This window comes from Notechis scutatus, chromosome 1 (genome assembly GCF_049901735.1).
Source record: "Notechis scutatus isolate UNSWTSFEM ecotype Mainland chromosome 1, rNotScu1.2, whole genome shotgun sequence".
In the NCBI taxonomy this organism is placed as follows: Eukaryota; Metazoa; Chordata; class Lepidosauria; order Squamata; family Elapidae; genus Notechis; species Notechis scutatus.
The window spans coordinates 334871299-334891705 of NC_142009.1; the positions used below are offsets into that span (position 1 = coordinate 334871299).

At 43.4% G+C, this 20407-nt stretch overlaps 1 protein-coding gene across 3 annotated transcripts in view; it reads right to left on the reverse strand.

Annotated features, from left to right (window-relative positions):
- The window catches only part of UHRF1 (ubiquitin like with PHD and ring finger domains 1), a 44160-nt gene extending 26572 nt beyond the window's left edge, over positions 1-17588 (reverse strand). The window contains exon 1 of one of the 3 annotated variants that reach the window (XM_026688245.2): positions 17243-17588. The gene's annotated coding sequence lies outside the window, so the exon portion shown is untranslated. Of the gene's footprint in view, positions 1-15464; positions 15585-16812; positions 16921-17242 lie in introns of those variants that run through there. The other 2 variants (XM_087952782.1, XM_026688246.2) reach the window with 2 other exon arrangements.
- Between the last annotated feature and the right edge of the window lie 2819 nt (positions 17589-20407).

Consider the following 20407-nt stretch of genomic DNA (forward strand, 5'->3'; position numbering starts at 1 on the left):
AATGAAAGTATCCACTTTTGAAAAACACAAAGAAATATCCTAAAGTTCTTTAAAAGTTTCCTGAATCATCCTAGTCCAGTATTTTTCATCATCCTAGTCCAATATCTTTCATCAGAACATGATGATGAAAAACACGTGGCAAATTGTAAAATATGTTCTTACAGCTTACGCCTGGATCTTACAGCTTACGCCTGGATTAATATTTCGCTTTTCCCCTTTGTCGCCCAACCTTTCTTCCCTATAACCCTGTCCCACCCACCTTCCCCCAATTCGTCACTGGTTAGGAATTTTTCTCCCGCCCCGTCCAGTCTTGATTTCCTCCTGACTTGGATCCTGTTTGGGGGGGGATTCCCTTTTGTGATCCACTACACGTGGCACATGCAGGGAAAATACCAACCGAAACTCCCAGATTTCTTTCCTGTCCTTGGGGCCCCTCCAATCTGCTCACATTGCTTTTGTGCCCAAAGACACAACATGGAGAGGCATCCTCTGATATTTCAAAGATGCAACAAAACAATGGCGCCCGACTTTGTGGCAGAGCTACCCGTCAACAGGCAGCTGTGCCACAGGAAGGGTGAGGTCACCACAAAATAACAGAGGTTGCAACTCTCAAGGCTATCGACTTTAAGCATCCTTAAAAACATTAAACTGGTATTTTCTCAGCCTCGGGAACTTTTAACATGTGTGCACTTCAGTTCCCAGAATCCCCCATCTAGCAGAGGTCCAAATATTCTATTAGTCAAGGCCTTGTGCCAGGAAGAGGGGACTCTGCCCATGATTGGTGTTTTTTTCAAATAAGGTGGAAGTTAAAAGACTTGGACGAGAACTAGACGCAAGGACAGCTTTTCCGTGAACACCATCACTCTGCTAAACAAATAATTCCCTCAACCCTGTCAAACTATTTACTAAGTCTGCATTACTATTACCATTAATCCTCCCATCTTTCCTTTCACCCATCTCCTCCAGCTTGTGACTGTATGACTGTAACTTTGTCGCTTGTATCCTTACAATTTATATGGACTGTTTCTTCGTATTTGATTGCTTATTGTACCCTATGACTACCATTAAATGTTGTACCTTATGACTCTTGACAAATGTTCTTTTCTTTAATGTACACTGAGAGCATTTGCACCAGGACAAAATTCCTTGTGTGTCCAATCACACTTGGCCAAGAAAGAATTGAATTCTATTCTACTCTACTCTGCCTCCTTATCGTCTTTTGATTATAACCTTGTTGCTTGTATCTTTACGAATTATATTGTGTTATTTACTTTCCTGGCATGTTTTTGATTGCTTACTTAGTATCCTATAACTGTCACTAAGTGTGGTATCTTATGATTCATGATGAATGTATTTTATGATTATAATCAGAGTTTATCGCTTATATCTTTTATGTACACTGAGAGCATTTGCACCAAGGCAAATTCCTTGTGTGTCCAATCACACTTGGCCAATAAAGAACTTTATTCTATTCTATTCTAGTTCTGAGGAACTATTCCATTAGATAGTCCTCATCTTACGATCGCAACTGAACCCCAAATTTCCATTGCTAAGCGAGATAGCTGTTGAGTTGTGTCCCATTTTTGCAACCTTTCTTGCCAGAGTTGTTAAGTGAATCGCTGCAGTTAAGTTGGTCATACGTTTTTTTTCAGCGAATCTGGCTTCCCCGTCGATTTGGCTTGTCCGGAGGTCGCAAAAGGGGATCACGAGAGCCCCAGGACACTGCAACCATCATAAAGATGAGTCAGTTGCCGCCAAGCATCTGAATTTTTTTTTATCACGTGACCGTGCGGATGCTACAACGGTCATAAGTATGTAAAACGGTCACAGGTCTCTTTTTTTCAGTGCTGCTGTAACTTTGAACGGTCACTAAATGAACAGTTGTAAGTTGAGGACTACCTGTACTAAACACGGACAAAAAGTTACCATACGCCAGTGGTGGGATTCAAAATTTTTTACTACCGGTTCTGTCAGGCATGATATTCCCCTCTGAAAAAAAAAATCGGGCTGGCCAAAGAGACCCCCCACCGCGCGCCAAGAAATCGCGCGCCCACCGCTCGCCCGCCGCCGCGCTCGCGCCGCCCGCCCGCTCGCGCCGCCGCCGCCCGCCGCCGCTCGCCGCCCCTCGCACCGCCCGCCCGCCTGCCGCTCGCACCGACCGCTGCGCGCGCCCGCCGCTTCGCACCGCCCGCCGCTCGCCCGGGCTCCGCTCGCACCGCCCGCCGGGCTCGCTGCTGCCGCCCGGGCTCTGCTCGCACCGCCCGGGCGATTCCGAAAAAAATCGGAATTCCGATTTTAATCGGAAAAATATCATGCCTGTTCTGTGGGTGTGGCTTGGTAGTCGTGGCAGGGGAAAGATATACTGCAAAATCCCCCTTCCCGCCCCACCCCACTAACCTGCTTTCCAGCTCAGTTCTCCTGTGCAGGGCAACCAAAGGAGACCCAGCCAATCAACTGGGACTCAATGGGAGGCGGAGAAGAGATGGGGGCGGGGCCAGTCAGAGGCGGGATTTGCCGGTTCTCCAAACTGCTCCAGAACCGGTCAGAACCTGCTGAATACCACCTCTGCCATACACCCTCAAATTATTCACCCTGGTGTCACATCTATGTTGTTTTTCTGACAGCACTGAACTAATTTAACTTCATTGTACGAGGGGTAATGACAATAAAGTAAACTAAACTAATCTGTCATTACGGTATCTTAAGAGTATCTTAACTTACTGCACCTCTCTATGGTTTGCAGTTGCACAGGGGCAGTGCAACCCAGTTGCACAGGGGCAGATAGGAAAGCACTCCAGAGGGTGAACGTCATTGCCCAGAGGATCATGGGTTGCCTTCTCCCCTCTTTGGAAGAGCTTTGTAGCTCCCGCTGCCTTAAGAAAGTTCAAAACATTCTCAAAGATCCATCTCATCCTGGGCACCCCTTTTTTTTTTACCTGTTACCATCTGGCAGACAGTACAGAATAATAAAAACAAGCACAAATAGGCTGAAAAACAGCTTCTATCCCAGGGCAGCAGCTCTTTTGAATTCTGCTGTATAGTGCAGTGTTGGTGTGGTGTCGGGGCTTTCCGGTTCAATGTGTGAAGGGTGAAGGATGTGTGTGTGTGTTTATTTTCATGGTCATGATGTGCACTGAAGATGGTGTTTGATTTCATTGTACGAGGTGCAATGACAATAAAGTAAAATAAAACTAAAACTAAAAACCACATGAATAGTGAAAATTATTTAGGGGACGTGCTTCAGACCTTAAGCATGTGGCTTTAGATCCTCTGACCCCATAATTTATTCAATTTTATCCTACTACAGGTAGTCCTCGTTCATTTAGTGACCATTCAAAGTTGCAACAGCATTAAAAATAGTGACATGACCGGTTTTTGTACTTATGACGGTTGCAGCATCCCCGTGGTTAAGTGAACAAAATTCAGGTGCTTTGGCCACTGGTTCACATTTATGACAGTCGCAGTGTCCCCGGGGTCACGTGATCCCCTTTTGTGACCTCTTGATAGGTAAAGCCAACGGCTAACCAGATTCACTTAACAACCGTGTTACAAAACTTAACAACCGGAGTGATTCATTGAACAACTATAGCAAGAAGTCATAAAATGGGGCAAAACTCACTTTGTCTCGCTTAGCAACAGAAGGTTCAGGCTCCATTGTGGTCATAAGTTGAGGACTACCTGTAGGTCATGAAAGCAGTGCAGATTTTCAGAGGGGCTGGGTGTGCTTAAGGGCCAAAAATAGCCCCTCCAAATGATTTTGAGGCATGCACATCACTCTATAATACTATGACTAAATTTGCAGATGATACAACAGTGGTTGGACTCATCTCCGGAAGGGAATGAGTCTGCCTACCGAGATGAGGTGGACCGGTTGCTTTCGTGGTGTGGAGACCATAACTTGGTCCTCAACATCAATAAGGCCAAGGAGCTGATAGTGGACTATATAGAAGGAAGAGATCAGACATCCAGCTCTTGTTTATCAATGGAGACTGAGTGGAGCAAGTGGCCAGGTTTATGTTTCTGGTTGTTACCTTAAAAGAGGACCTGACTTGGGGTGCCCACATTGCAGCCCTGGTCAAAAGGGCCCAGCAGAGATTCGACTACCTGAGGCTTCTCAGGAAACAACAACTGAATGAAAAACTGCTGGTGACCTTCTACCGCTGCACCATAGAGAGCATTTTAACATACTGCACCTCTGTATGGTTTTGCCAGTTGCACAGGGGCAGATAGGACAGCGCTCCAGAGGGTGAACGTCATTGCCCAGAGGATCATGGGTTGCCTTCTCCCCTCTTTGGAAGAGCTTTATAGCTCCCGCTGCCTTAAGAAAGTTCAAAACATCCTTAAAGATCCATCTCATCCTGGGCACCCTTTTTTTTTTTTTAACTGTTACCATCTGGCAGACGGTACCGGATAATAAAAACAAGGACAAATAGGCTGAAAAACAGCTTCTATCCCAGGGCAGTAACTCTGTTGAATTCTACTCTATATAGCGCAATATTAATGCAATATCAGGAGCTTCCAATTTAATCATACAGAATGGGAAGGATGTGTGTTTTGTGTTTATTTTCATGGTCATGATGTGCATTGAAGATGGTGTTTGATTTCGTTGTACGAGGTGCAATGACAATAAAGTAAAGTAACTGACTAACTGGCGTTCTGCGATACGTTTTCAAATTTTCAGATTTTGCCCGTCCGAGTATGAACCAGATCCAATCCTGCTTAACTTCCCAGTTAAGAGAAGAAGGTCATAGAGATTTTTCTGCCCAAACAGGAAATGAGCTTTCAAATTAGTGATTAAGAGTTGAAAGACCAATGATAAGAAGCTCTAATCAGCCTCAGGAATCATTGATTTCCAAACCCAAAGGACCTCATAAATTTCAAAAATGTCCTTCTGTTCTCATTAAGTTTACCTGGCTCAATGGAATGAAGGAATGAATCTTCTAATATTGCACCTTATGTGTGCATGGAAGCATGTGACTGTTATTTCACCGTTCTGTATTACATCACTGCCTTTGGTCCAACCTCTTGCAAGATAGGAAGCTGGGGTAACAGCCTATACTTTTAAGTTTAGAAGAACAGCTCAAGATCCCGAAGGATCTTTAAACAGACTTGAACACTGGGCCTTTCCCAATAACATGCAATTGAGTGGTAAGAAAAGAAAGGTTTTGCACTTAGGCAAGAAAAAAACCAAATGCACAGGTATAGAATGAGATTCGGAATAGAGCTGGAAAGGAGCTGCGAGGTCTTCTAGTCCAGCCCCCTACTCAAGCAGGAGAACTATACCATTTCAGATAAGTGGCCAGACAATATTTGAGGAGGGGCTGCCACAAAGAGGAGGAAGGGGTCAAGCTATTTTCCAAGGCACCTGAAGGCCAGACAAGGAATAATGGATGGAAACGGATCCAGGAGAGATTCAACCTAGAAATAAGGATAAATTGTCTGACAGTGAGAAAAATCCACCCAGGGAATAAAAGCTGACTTCAGAAGTTGTGGGAGCTTCATCACTGGACGCTTTCAAGAAGAGACTGGACTGCCCTGTCAGAAATGGTGTAGGGTCTCCTGCTTGGGTGGGGGGGTTGGACTAGATGACCTACACGGTCCCTTCCAACGATCTGTTAATCTGTCTCTTCTTAAAAAACCTCCAGTGATGAAGCAACCCCAACCTCTGGAGGCAAGTTGTTCCACTGGTTAATTGTTCTCACTGCTAGGAAGTCAGTTTCTCCTTAATTCCAGGTTCCTTCCTCTCTCCTTGATTAGTTTCCATCCATTGCTTCTTGTCCTGCCTTCAAGGGCTTTGGAAAATAAACTGACCCCCTGTTCTATGTGGCAGCCCCTCAAATACTGGACTACTGACACCATGTCCTCCCTAGTCCTTCTTTTCTCTAGACTAGGCATAGTGTTGGTCAGGGCTGTCAAACGTCCGGCCTACGGGTCAGACACATCATGCGCTGGCCGGCGCCCATTTATACTAAGGGGATAAAAGTCCCGATACGTCATGTGATGCCATGAGTTTGACGCCCCTGGTAGCTGGCTCAATAACAGTAACTGCGAGTTACTTGGGAGTCCCAGTGGACAATCCCTTAAGATATGAGCCAGCAGTGTGGTGCAGCTGCCAAAAAAAGCTGCCAACACAGTCTGCATCAACAGACAGACAACACCAAGCTCACAAGAAGTGATAATACCACTTTATACTACATTACTCAGGCCATGCTTGGAATCCTGCCTCCAGTTTTGTTCACCAGAATACAAGAAAGATGTTGAGACTCTGGAAAGAGTGCAGAGAAGAGCAACCAAGAGGATTAGGGGACTGGAGGCTAAACTGTATGGTGAGTGACTGAAGGAACTAGGTATGTCTAGTTTAACAAAGAATAGAATAGAATAGAATAGAATAGAATAGAATAGAATAGAATAGAATAGAATAGAATAGAATAAGAGTTGGAAGGGATCTTGGAGGTCTTCTAGTCCAGCCCCCTGCTTAGGCAGGAAACCCTACCTCACTTCAGACAAATGGTTCTCCAACATCTTTTTAAAAACTTCCAGTGTCGGAGCATTCATAACTTCGTACTACTGATTGTTCTGTCAGAAAATGTCTCCTTAGTTCTAAGTTGATTCTCTCCTTGGTTAGTTTCCACCTGCTGCTTCTTGTCCTGCCTTCAGGGGCTTTGGAGAATAAATTGACTCCTTCTTCTTTGGGGCAGCCCCTCAAATATTGGAACACTGCTATCATGTCACCCCTAGTCCTCCTTTTAATCAAACTAGACATACCCAAGTTCCTGCAACCGTTCTTCCTATGTTTCAGCCTCCAGTCCCCTAATCCTCTTTGTTGCTCTTCTCTGCACTCTTCAGAGTCTCAACGTCTTTTTTTTACATCGCGGCAACCAAAATTGAATGCAGTCTTCCAATATTTGAAGGGCTGCCACAAAGGAGAGAGGAGGTCAAGCTATCCTCCAAAGCCCCTGAAGGCAGGACTAGAAGCGACGGATGGAAACTAATCAAGGAGTGAAGCAACTTAGAACTAAGGAGAAATTTCTGGACAGTTAGAACAATTAATGAGTGGAACAACTTTTCTCCAAAGCCCCTGAAGGCAGGATAATTAGTAAGTTTACTTTATTGTCATTGCACCTCCTACAACGAAATCAAACGCCATCTTCAGTGCACATCATGACCATGAAAATAACACAAACACACATCCTTCACCTTTCACACATTGAACCGGAAACCCACAGCAACATCACACCAACACTGCACTATACAGCAGAATTCAAAAGAGCTGCTGCCCTGGGATAGAAGCTGTTTTTCAGCCTATTTGTCCTTGTTTTTATTATTCTGTACCATCTGCCAGGTGGTAACAGTTCAAAAAAAGGGTTCCCAGGATGAGACTGAACTTTGAGAGTGTTTTGAAACAATGGTTGGAAACTAATCAAGGAGAGAATGACATTGTGATTGGTATTAGAATTGTATATTGAAATACTGAAGAACAATGAAAGAATGAAGGATGAAACTTTCATGTAGACAGATGGGAAGAGTTAAAACAAGGGAAACAGGAATAATAAAACAGGTGAAAGTTGGAAGACAGAAAAGAAACATCTTTGAATACTACGGTGGCATGAATGAAAGTTAAAACAGAAATAGAAAAAAGAGGGAAACAACCATATAACGTATTTTAATATAATAAGATATATGTAATAATAAGAGGGAGGTTTAGAAATTGAACGGCGGTAGTATCAGATAGATTTAAACGTGAAACAATGGAAATGAAATGTGATAACTATGTTATGATATGTTTATTTGTACTAAAATGTATGATACCCAGGTATCACACTGTTCACACATTGGTATGTATAAGCAATATAAAATAAAATAAAAACTTGACCCCCCAAAAAAGAGAAGCAACGTAGCACTAAGGAGAAATTTCCTCATGGTGAGAACAATGAAGTGGAATGCCTTGCCTCCAGAAATTGTGGGTGTTCCATCACTGGAGGTTTTTTAAGTTGAGATTGGACAGCCACCTCATCTGAAATGGTATAGGGTCTCCTTCTTGAGCAAGGGGGCTGGACTAGAAGACCTCTAAGGTCCCTTCCACCTCTGTTATACTGTTACTTTGAAGATCCCTTTTATAAAAAAGACGGAGCCGATGAATTTGGAACTTCAGCCCCAAAACCTGGGAGTTGGAAGTCCACATATCTTGCCACGTATGGGGGGGGAAAATTGACATGAAGGTCTCTGCGGGATCTGTGTCTGCAGCAGGTTGATATATATATATATTTTTTTAGATTTCAATCTTGATTGGAGTTTCTAAACACTCTGAAAGTTGTTTTTTTTCTTCTATTGTTTAATTTTCCTTTGGGGAAAACCGCATGCCTGACCAATGAATGTGTATTTTTTTAAAGAAGGGCTGGATGGCTATTTCTTAGCTGAAAATATAAATCATAACTTGGAGCAGCCGTTGACAACAAAACTGAATTCCAGACCTCAGTCAGTGCAATAAATATGAGATTCCCCACCCACCACCTCTTGAGGGAAGGAAAAAAAAATCAACCATCCGTCCTGCCTTGTTGAGATCAAAGCTGCAGCTTTTTGGATTCAGTTGAGTGTCAAACTCACACAAACACAAAAACACACCCAGGTGCACATTTCAGTTGGGGATTTTACTTTCCCTTGGTTGGAGAGTGAAAATTTCCCACCTGCTATTTGGAGGTTTCACATGGGGGGGGGGGAGGGGGTCCTTGACTTACGACCACAATTGAGCCCAATATTTATGTTGTTAAGCGAAACGTTTGTTAAGTGAGTTTTGCCCCATTATACCACCTTTCTTGCCACGGTCGTTATGTGAATCCCTGGCAGTTGATAAGTTAGTAACCCAGTTGTTAAGAGGATTTGGCTACCTCATTGATTTTACTGAGCAAACAGTCGCAAAAGGAGATCACGTGACCCTGGGAACACGGAAACGGCTGTAAGTATGAACCAGTTGCCAAGGGTCTGAATTTGGATCCCATGACCATGGGGATGCTGGAAAGGTCGTAACTGTGAAAAGCAGTCCTCAGTCACTTTTTTTCAGTGCCGTTGTAACTTTGCCACTAAGTGAACGGAGGGAAGAAATCACCTCCCACAAAATTAAACTTCTCCGTTCGTGCTCATCTTTTGGAATGAACTTTCCTCTAAGCTTCCTTTTTTTTCCAAACTCAGTCTGAAGATTCAGATGGAGATGGGTAATATTCTGGATAGATAGATATGATAGATAGATAGATAGATAGATAGATAGATAGATAGATAGATAGATAGACAGATAGAGACATATAGACATAAAAACAGACAAACATATACACATAGATAATATACATGTACATGGACAGACAGAGATAAATAGACGGATATAGATAAGACAGATAGATACAGACAGACAGATATAGACATAGACAGACAGATGTAGACAGGTAGTTATATAGACCATACATAGATAGACAAGACTGACAGACACAGACAGATATAGACATAGATAGGTAGACAGATACAGATAGACAGATATAGACGATAGATAGATAGATAGATAGATAGATAGATAGATAGATAGATAGATAGATAGACAGACATAGACATAGAGACATAGATAAACAGATACAGATAAACAGACATATACACATAGATAAGATACATATACATGGACAGAGATAAATAGACAGACAGATATAGATAAGACAGATAGATACAGACAGACAGATATAGACATAGACAGACAGATGTAGACAGTTATATAGACCATACATAGGTAGATAGACAGACATAGATAAAATAGACAAGACAGACAGACACAGACAGATATAGACAGAGATAGGTAGACAGACTGACATAGATAGATAGATGATAGACATAGATATAGGGCAGGCTTTGTACCATCCAGATAATAAATTCTGTTGTGTTTTAACCTTTTTTTCATGCTGCACAATATTTGATTTCCTGGTTTACAACGTTCTCTCCTTGAGAGGCACCAGCGCTTGTGAGCCATTTGCAAAATCAACACCGTGGCCCTGTACAGGCCGTCCTCAACCTACAACCGCAATCAAGCCCAACATTTATATCGCTGAGATGAGAAATTGGTTAAGTGAGTTTTGCCCCATTTGACATCCTTTCTTGCCTCAGTGGTTTCAGTGAATTCTTAAGTTCTTAAGTTAGTGACGCGGTCGTTAAATGAATCTGGCCTCCCCACTGACTTTGCTTGACCCCGGGGACACAGCCACCATCATAAAGGTGAGTCAGTTGCCAAGCATCCAAATGTAAATCACGTGACCCTGGGGATGCTGCAATGGTCATATAAGTGTGAAAAAGGATCACGTCCCCCTTTTCAGTGCTGTCGTAACTTCAAACGGTCACTAAGTGAACCATTAAGTCAAGGACTACCTGTACAGGTAATCCTCAAGTTACAACCATCCTGTCAAGCCCGAAATTGACATATGCGTAGCCATTTCATTTAGCCTTATTATATATTCCTTTTCTTTCTTCTCTTTGCTGGTTGGGGTGTGTGTGTGGGGTTGGGCTTGCCACATTCCTAAGTGGGGAGGAGCGGAGATAGAGTTGTTTAGGCTAGGTGGTTCTTCTTCCCGTGGGAACAAAAGCTGATCCTGCTGAGGCTTGGAGGTGGAGATTGATGAAAACAGGCACCATTGATTTCCTTCTATTGGGGAATGTGACTTTTGGGGGTTGTTTCTAATTTCCAATATTATGTGGTGTAATTCCGGGTTGTGTGTCAGATCCAGAATTACCACAGACTTTGCCAACTTGATGCTTTCCTAAATAAAATAAATGGTTTTGGAAGATGGACTTTGCTCTTTTCTTTCTAAATGGATTTCATCACTTGGAAACCTGACACCTTCAGTGTCCATTTGAAGTCACAGAGTGACTTGGGACCAGCCTTCGTATTTGTTGACTATCACGGCGTCGCCAGTCACGTGATCAAAATACGGGCGCTTGGCGATCCCCTATCAGAATGTTTTCTATTAGGAATTATGTCAACAAAATACAAGAAAGATGAGCTTTATTCGATTATACACATTATTACTGCAGCAAGGGTAGCATTTGCCCAGAATTGGAAAGAGACAGTTATACCAAGTGAAGAAGTAATCAACAAAATCTTGTTTTGCGCTGAAATTGACAAGTTAACTCTAGAAATGAAAAACAAAGATGAATTGGCATATTACGAAATTTGGGATAAATTCTATCATTGGTGGGAGCAGACAGAAAGCTCTTAAGTTGGGAAAAGAGTTGCTGGAAGGGTAAATGATTGGATGAGATGAAAAGATGAACTATATTAGAAATGTATTATATGAACAAATAAATGTAGATATGTATATAGTTGAATAATTGTTGATAGGAAAATATACAGTATACATATGCAATATTGACCCCAAATCACGTCAAACCAACTTCACCATGATCAATGTTTTTTAATTTTGTTCAATAAAATGTATATTTTAAAAAAAATCGGGTGTGTATTTATGCCGTTTGCCATGTCCCGGGGAGGGTCATGTGATCTCTAGTTACGACCTTCCCAGCTGACTTCTGACAAGCCAAGTCAACGGGGGAAGTCAGACTCCCTTAGCAACCACACGATTCACTTAAAACGGCAGCGATTCCTTTAACAACCATGGCAAAGAAGGTCATAAAATCAGGCATAACTCATGTAACCTTGTTCATAATTTCCCCCATGCCCGCTGCCTATAAGGAAAACCTCTACAAAATGTTTTATCGTTGGCATTTACCACCGGCGAGTGTTGTGGTTCGCCAGCAGCGGAAGTGGGAAAGAATAGGGACCAGTCCGGGAGTCTGGGGAGGACTCGGACGAGGGTCCTGCTTCCAATAGAGATGAGGCCAGGACCACCTGGGAGTAGGGTGCTGCCTCCAGAGCGTGGCAGCAGCAAAGCAGAGGAGCAAGGGGAGCCTGTTCCCAGCGTGCAGAGCTGCTAGAAGGAGAGAACAGCTGAGACAAAAGGGCCGACTCAGGAGTAAGGCTGGGAGGTGATTGCCCCTCCCATAAGGGATAAAGGACAGGCAAAGGTAGAGAATCCTTTGCAGGAAGCAAAGTCGTTCACTGTTCAAATTAATCCTTGAAGCTTTGTGTGGACTTTGTACTTCGGTTGGTTTTTTATAACTCATTTGGCACTCTAGTTGTTGGCAGCAATTCAAAGGAGAGAAAGGTGGGTGCTTATCTCGAGGGACTGTTTGGGACTCATTACCGGCTGGGAATGAACATAATTCCCAGTGTTGAAATAAAACAAGAGTTAAACAAGTATGTGCTTAATTATAGTCTTGGGAAGAAACCTTGGTCAGAACAGCAAGATTGGCGAAGATGTACCCAAACATGAGTCCGGAATGTTTTGGAAGTGCAAACAAAAACAGGGTACTTTTTTTTTCATATGTGGTGGCCATGCCCCAAAATGAAGAAATATTGGGTAAAGATAAGAAATTGGTTACAGGAAATAACAGGTACTTTTTTTTTAAATTAGGAATAATTAGAGGAGAATTTAGGAAAAAGGTGAAATATATTATACTCTATACAACGTTTGGACCGTGCAGAGATGGATAAGCTTCCTTTAGAACTGAAAGATACGAAAAGAATTGGAATATTACGTGGTCTGGGGTAAACGGTATAGATCCGTGATGGTGAACATATGGCACACGTGCCAGAAGTGGCGCGCAGAGTCACTTCTGCCGGCATGCGAGAGGTCACCCAGAAGAGGTCGCCCCACTGCGCATGTGTGCGCCCCCAAAGTGCAATAAAAATAAATTAAAAATTAAAGAAATAACTGCTTTGCTTAGCAGTGGAAATTCTACCATTCCAATTGCAGTCATTAAGTCGAGGACTATCAGTATTCCTTGAATCAACATAAGGGCTACTTAGAAAAGGATTTAAAGGAGTCCTTTCAGGCAAGCTTGAAAAAAAAAGAGGCAGTTGCTTTTAAAATCAAAGCGAGCATGTGGCTGCTTTAATAAGACAGTTCATTAAAGCGGCTGCCTCCCCCCCCCCATGCTCACAACAAAGGCGACCAAAAAGACGCAGGCAGCTTTCATAAAACAGCTACAGGAGCTGTTAAGATTCATGCGTCACCCGAAGCACATTGGAATCGTTTCCACAGCACACACGGCAATTGTAAATACCCGTAAGTAGATTCATAATCGTAGCCTAGCGGAAATATTTTGGCTCCGTTTATTCATGAGACATAGAATTGGCAGGAACGATTTGAGGCCAGCAAAGTCTGCTCAGCACTCAAAGCCAAGTAAATCTGTAGATGTTTGTGGTGTTAAAAAAAGGAAACAGCCGCCGGAGGCATAGCCATTCCGTCCTGCTGCATCATGTTCATCTGGCAATTATGGCTGCCACAAAGAGAGGATCGACGTGGGTGCAGCCGGCTTAAAAGCCATCCCGGGAAATATCTGCAGGAGGTGGGAGGTAGATTGAAGGGGCCATCCTGTAGGCCTGTGCAAGGAATGATGGAGTTGATATTGCTTTGAGACTTGGAGAGGGGGTTCTTAGAGGTCATCCAGCCTGACCCTCCCACTCTACCCTGCTCTGGGTACGATCCACTTGGGAGCATCTGATGGAAGACTGGTGCAACCGTGAAGGGAAGCGTGCATTTAATAACGTCACATAGCAGGCTGTTCCATAAGCTGGCTGCCCATAGCAATGAGGAAGCCAGATAGAATCTGGCTTCCTCATTACTCGGTAGATCTCAAAAACAGATCACATGATCCCAGGGATGCAGCAACCGTCACATGTATGAACCAGTTGTTCCAAGGGTTTGAATTTGGATCATGTGTCCCTGGGGAAGCTGCAATGGTCATTAAGTGTGAAAAAGGGACATCAGTCACTTTTTCAGTGCCATTATAATTTTGAACGGTCACTCCATGAAGTGTTGTAAGTCGAGGACTCCCTGTATAGAGTCTTTTTCTAGACTCTAGAAAAAGTGCAGAGAAGAGCAACCAAGATGATTAGGAGATCGGAGACTAAAACATATGAAGATCGGTTGCAGGAACTGGGCCTGGCTAGTCTAGTGAAGAGAAGGACCAGGGGAGACAGGATATCTGAGAGGCTGCCACAGAGAGGAAGGGATCAAGCTATTTTCCAAGGTACCTGAAGGCCAGACAAGGAATAATGGTTGGAAACTGATCCAAGAGAGATACAACCTAGAAATAAGGATAAAATTTTCTAACAGTGAGAGCAATCAACCCATGGAACAGAAGTTGCCTTCAGAAGTTGTGGGAACTTCGTCACCGGAGGCTTTCAAATAAGAGACTGGACTGCCACCTGTCAGAAATGGTGTAGGGTTAGGGGGTTGGACTAGATAACCTACAAGGTCTTACCTTGTGGCTCTAGTGGCTCTTACCTTGAACGGGAAGGGGGGTCAGTCTGGATGACCTATGAGATCCTCTTCAAGTCTTTCAAACCAATACAGGTACTCCTTGACTTACAACTGTTCTCTTTAGCGACGCTTCAGTTACCACACTGAAAAAACTCGACCCGTTTTCACACGATGATCATTGCCCACTACAATTCCCGTGGCCACATAATCAAAATTTGGACGCTTGGCAACTGGCATGTACTTATGACGGTTGCGGTATCCCGGGGGATCACACGAACCCCTTTTGCGACCTTCTGACAAGCAAAGTCAACAGAGGAAGCCAGATTCACTGAACAACCAAGTTACCAATTCAACAACGGCATTGGTTCGCTTAACAACCGGAGCAAGAAAGGTTTGTAAAGTGGGACAAGGCTCCCTTTAGCCACTGCCTTGCTCAGCAGTAGAAAGGCTGGGCCTCCATTGTGGTCGTAAGTCGAGGATTACCTGCCTATGGGCTGTCAGCCTACGGAACAGCCTGCCAAGTGACGTTATTAAATGCACGCTTCCCTTAAAGGTTGCACCAGGCATCCGTCAGATGCTCTGAGCAGATCGTACCCTGAGCAGGGCAGAGTGTGTGGGGGGGAGGGTCAGGCTGGATGACCTCTAAGACCCTCCCTCCGAGTCTTTCAAAACAATAAGACGCTACCTGAGGTCAACTCCATCGTTCCTCACAAAGCCTGCCATGTGACATTATTAAATGCATGCTTCCCTTAAAGGTTGCACCAGGCATCCGTCACATGCTCTGAATAGATCGTACCCACAGCAGGACAGAGCGGGGGGGTCAGGCTGGATGACCTCTAAGATGCCCTTCGAAATCTTTCAAAGCCATATGACGCTACCTGACATCAACTCCACCCTTCCTGGCAAAGGTACAGCCTGCCACATGACGTTATTCAATGCACATTTCCCTTAAAGGTTGCACCAGGCATCCGTCAGGTGCTCTGAGCGGATCGTACCCTGAGCAGGGCAGAGCAGGGCAGAGCAGGGCAGAGCGGGGAGCGGGGTGGGGGGGGTCAGGCTGGATAACCTCTAAGACACCCCCCCTCCGAGTCTTTCAAAGCAATATGACGCTACCTGAGGTCAACTCCCATCGTTCCTCAGTGAGGCTTACAGGATGGCCCCTTTCGATCTACCTCCCGCCTCCTGTAGATATTTCGCGGGATGGCTCAAGCCGGCTGCACCGTCAATCCTCTCTTTGTGGCAGCCATAATTGCCAGATGAACATGACGCAGTGGGACAGGACGGCTACGCCTCCGGCGGCTGTTTCCTTTTTTACACCACAAAAATCCAAGGCAGACAGTTGGGTCAACTCACGTGGCCTGCCAAAGTCCCATTTGTTCTTCTCAACAATCTGGTTGGCCTAAAACTTCGGTTTTACTTGAGAGAAATTTCAAGGGAGCCCCTGGGATTGTGTTTTGGGGATACAGTCACACATACACACACACACACACTGCTGCTGTTGATCCTTATTTATTTTGTGGGTGGTTTGTTTTTGTTTGTTTTAATAGTTTTCTGGTCTTTTCCACCGTTTTAATTGTGTGGCGGTTGTAGAACTGTACGCCACCCAGAGTCACTCGGTTGAATTGGGCGGCAATAAAAATGGAATGAAAAAATAAAAAATAAAAAAAGGAAAGGAAGATACAAAAGGAAATGAAGGAAAATAAATAAAATAGAATGAAATGAGAAAGAAATCGAAGGTAAAATGTAAAATGAATAAAACGAAACAAATAAAACATAAAATAAAAATAAAATAAATTTAAATAATAAATTTAAATAAATAAAATAATAACTTTAATAAATTTAAATAAATAAAATAACATAATAAATTTGAATAATAAATGAAAATAAAATAAATTTAAATAATAAAATAAAATAAAACGAAACAAAAATAAACTCATAACAAAAATAAAATAAAATAAATAATTAAAGTAAGTAAAGTAAAGTAAAGTAAAGTAAAGTAAAGTAAAGTAAAGAAGTAAAGTAAAGTAAAGTAAAGTAAAGTAAAGTAAAGTAAAGTAAAGTAAAGAAAGTAAAGTAAAGTAAAGTAAAGTAAAGTAAAGTAAAGTAAAGTAAAGTAAAGAAGTAAAGTAAAGTAAAGTAAAGTAAAGTAAAGTAAAGTAAAGTAAAGTAAAGTAAAGTAAAGTAAAGAAGTAAAGTAAAGTAAAGTAAAGTAAAGTAAAGTAAAGTAAAGTAAAGTAAAGTAAAGTAAAGTAAAGTAGTAAAGTAAAGTAAAGTAAAGTAAAGTAAAGTAAAGTAAAGTAAAGTAAAGTAAAGTGTAAATACAGAAAGCCCTTAATTGACCTGGTCTAACACTACATATCCAAAAATTTCCAGTTTGGGGAGTTGCAAATGTTTTCGCAAGGCAAACCTATCATTTGTTTGAAATGTTTCAAATAACTTATAATTTTAGAGACAAACTTACCTGGGAATTACCTGGTCCACTGATTGCAACGGGGTTTGCTTATGAGCAGGGATGCCTTTGATTGCACAAGTGAGGAGGCAAATGGAAAAGCTGGATCTACACCTACCTAAATCCGGACCTCAACTCTTGTTTCCTTTAGGAGGAGTAATTTTTGCACACCCAACCAGCCACCTCTCGCAGCTTGCAGTTGGGACAACACGCAGGTCAAGAAGTAGCCCAGACCTTGCAGGGTTTTTAAAAAACGCATCTTGGCAAATATCTGCATGATCAAGGGGAAACAGGTCGGGGGGGGGGCATTCCCACCACCAGGAACCCAGATGCCCCCATTTCCACATGCAAACACCCGAGATTAAGTCAAACCTCACCCCGCAAGCATTTTTTGTGGGGGGGTTCGTTGCAGCCTTGGAAGGACTTTTAGAAAAATACTCACTGTGCCAAACGGATCTTTCTTTACACCTCTTTCCCCCAGGATCCTCTTCTGGCCAGATTCAAAGGTTGGCGCCTTTTTCTGTGTGTGTGAGTGTGCAAACAAATAAAAATAAAAAAGCAAAACTTGCAATCGGTCCGTTCCAATCTTAAGCAATGCAGACTTCCAACTTATTTAATTTTAAATTTTGCACGGGAAAAGAGCCCGCGTTTTCTATGCAACGGAGCTGCAAAGGAGCAGGGAGCGCGGCAGCCGCGCCAAAAAAAAGAAAAATCTGATTTTTCTCTCTCTCTTTTTTTTTTTTACAATTCCCGGCTTTGGAGTTTGGCGGGGAAATTCGCCCGGCGCCGATCGGAGCCTCGTGATTGGTCGGCGGTGGCGGGAATCTGAGAAAAGGGGCGGGGCTTAAGGAGGGGAAGGCCTTCGCCGGCCTGTTCCCCCTTCCGCGTTTCTGAGGGTCGCGCCTGACTACGCAGGCGCGAAAGTCTGCTTATTTTATTTTATTTTATTTTATTTTATTTTATTTTTGGAATTGTAATCCTTGGGGATTGGGGTCGAAATCTTTGGATAGTCCTGTTTTCGTTTTGTCTTTCCATTCTGGGGAGGGGGAAATTCCTCATTTCCTGGGGTGTGTCAACTCGTCGTATGCTCAGAGGCACTCTTGTTCTCGAAAGCTGGAAGCACTGTCATTGCCAAGCCTATCCCTGGGCATCAACTTCTCCTCTGCCTAGACAGAACATTAAAAAATGAATTAGCAATCTTTTGTGAAAAATTAACATTAAAGCATACTTAGGCCACCTTTTCTCAAGTATCTCTTGGACATGAGGTCCCATAATCCACAACAGCCAGTCTGGGGAGTAGAGAATTTGCCTTTTCACAAACCTGGGGGATGCCAGGTTGCAAAAAAAAAAGAAAAGATTTTTGATATTGCTGGAAGTGTTATAATTCATTTTAAGAACCAGAACTTAATCCACAGAACCTCTTGGCTATATTCAGACAATTATGCTCAGCCAGGTCAGATAAAAATTTTGTTTCTGCGTTCATACAATACAGGAAGTCCTTGACTTACGACCACGACTTATGAGCCCAACATTTATTGCTAAACGAGACAGCTGTTAAGGGAGTTTTTTTGCCCCGTTTTATGACCTTTCTTGCCACAGTTAAGTGAATCACCGCAGTTGTGAAGAACACGGTTGTTGAGGAATCAGGCTTCCACACTGTTTGGCAGAAGGTTGCAAAAGGGGATTACATCACCCTGGGACACTGCAACCGTCATAAATATGAGTCAGTTCCCAAGCATCTGAATTTTGATGGGGATCCTGCAAAGGTCATAAGTGAGAAAAAACGGTCATAAATCTCTTTCCAGTGCCAATGTAACTGGTCACTAAACAAATTGTAAGTCAAGGACTACCTGTATGCTAAATTGAGTTAGGGTTAAAAGGAAACTCTAGTCACCAACCAGTGGGCTGGAGACCACTGGTGGTCTGTGAGAAAATTTGGCCTTTGTATTTCAACTTCCTGTTCCTGTACAAAAATATGTCCCTTAATATTCTAATGGCTAAGATTCCTAAGGGGTCACGGCTGGCTCTATAGGCAGAAGGGGAAAATGCAAATCCTAGATGTTTGTCTGAGTTAAATCTTGTCAACCTTTGTCTTGCCTAATTGTGTTGCTTATCTGGAGTTTCTGTCTGGCCCAGTCTTTCTGAACTGGGTTTAACTGGGTTTAACTGGATTACCAAATCTGCATTTCTAAAAACTGGCCTCCTCCATTTCTCCTTGGGGGTAGAGAGACTGGTGCTGGTTTCTGCCCCCCTTTAAGATTTTTCCCCACATTTCTCCTTTAGGGGGAATTTTCAGATAACAGATAATCAGAGTTGGAAGGGACCTTGTAGGTCATCTAGTCCAACCCCCCGACCTACGTTTTTAATATTCCCCAAAATAGTTCATTCTCTAGGAAGGCGGATGAGTGCTGACTTTCTACACAATCTTTTCTTAAAAACCTCCAGTGATGGAGCAAACCATTCCATGATTAATTATTCTCACTGTCAAAAATTTCTCCTTATTTCTAGGTTGGTTGTCTCACTCTCTTTGATCAGTTTCCGTCCATTGTTTCTTGCCCTGCCTTGAAGTGCTTTAGAGAATAGCTTGACTCCTTCTTCTTTGTGGCAGCCCTTTGAATATTGGAAGACTGCTGTCATGTCTCCCTTAGTCCTTCTTTTCATTAAACTAGACCTGTGATGGGGAACCTATGGCATGCGTGCCACAGGTAGCACGCAGAGCCATTTGTGCCAGCATGCAAGCCGCAGTCAACCTTACCTTACTGTGCATGCGCGTGTCTCACAGCTGATTTTCGGCCGGTTTGAGGCCTTTTTCGGTCCCCCAGAGGCTTTGCAGGCCGAAAAATAGGCCCGTTTCATCACTTCCTGTATTTACGGAAATACCAGAAGTGATGAAACGGGCCCATTTTTCGGCCTGCAAAGGCTGCAGAAGCTTTCCTCAAGCCTCTCTGGGAGGCCGAAAAAGGCCTCAAACAGGCCGAAAATCACCTGTGAGACACGCGGCCGAAAATCAGTTGGCAGGCATAGTGCAGGTAAGGGGGCATGGGATTACACGCGCATTGCCTTCTGGGTTCTGGTATGCGAGCGCAAGCACGCACACCATTTTTTGCACAGGAGCCCCAAAAGGTTAGCCTCCACTGAACTAGACATACCCAGTTCCTGCAATCATTCTTCCTATGTTTTAGCCTCCGGTCCCCTAATCAGGGGTGTGATTCAGCTGGTTTGCACTGATTCAGGTGAACCAGTTGTTCCCGGAATTAGTTGGCCCCACCCACGCCTCACCCCTGCCTGCTCTGTCCTATATTTCTGCGTTTTATAGCTCATCTGATTCGCGCGGCACGGCGGATTGCCGTGCCTCAGCGGTTTTTCTCACCGGGGCTGCAGCAGAAGTTAAGTTTTAGAGCTGAAATTGGGAGGTTTTCCAACGCTGTGCGCGCACGAAGCACACACTCACCAAACAGGTTGTTCCCCTGGTTGGATTCCATCACTGCGCCCTAATCAATTTTTGTTGCTTTTTTTGCACTCTTTCCAGAGTCTCAACATCTTTTATATATATATATATATATCACGGTGATCAACACTGGATGTAACATTGAAAGCGTGCTCTTAC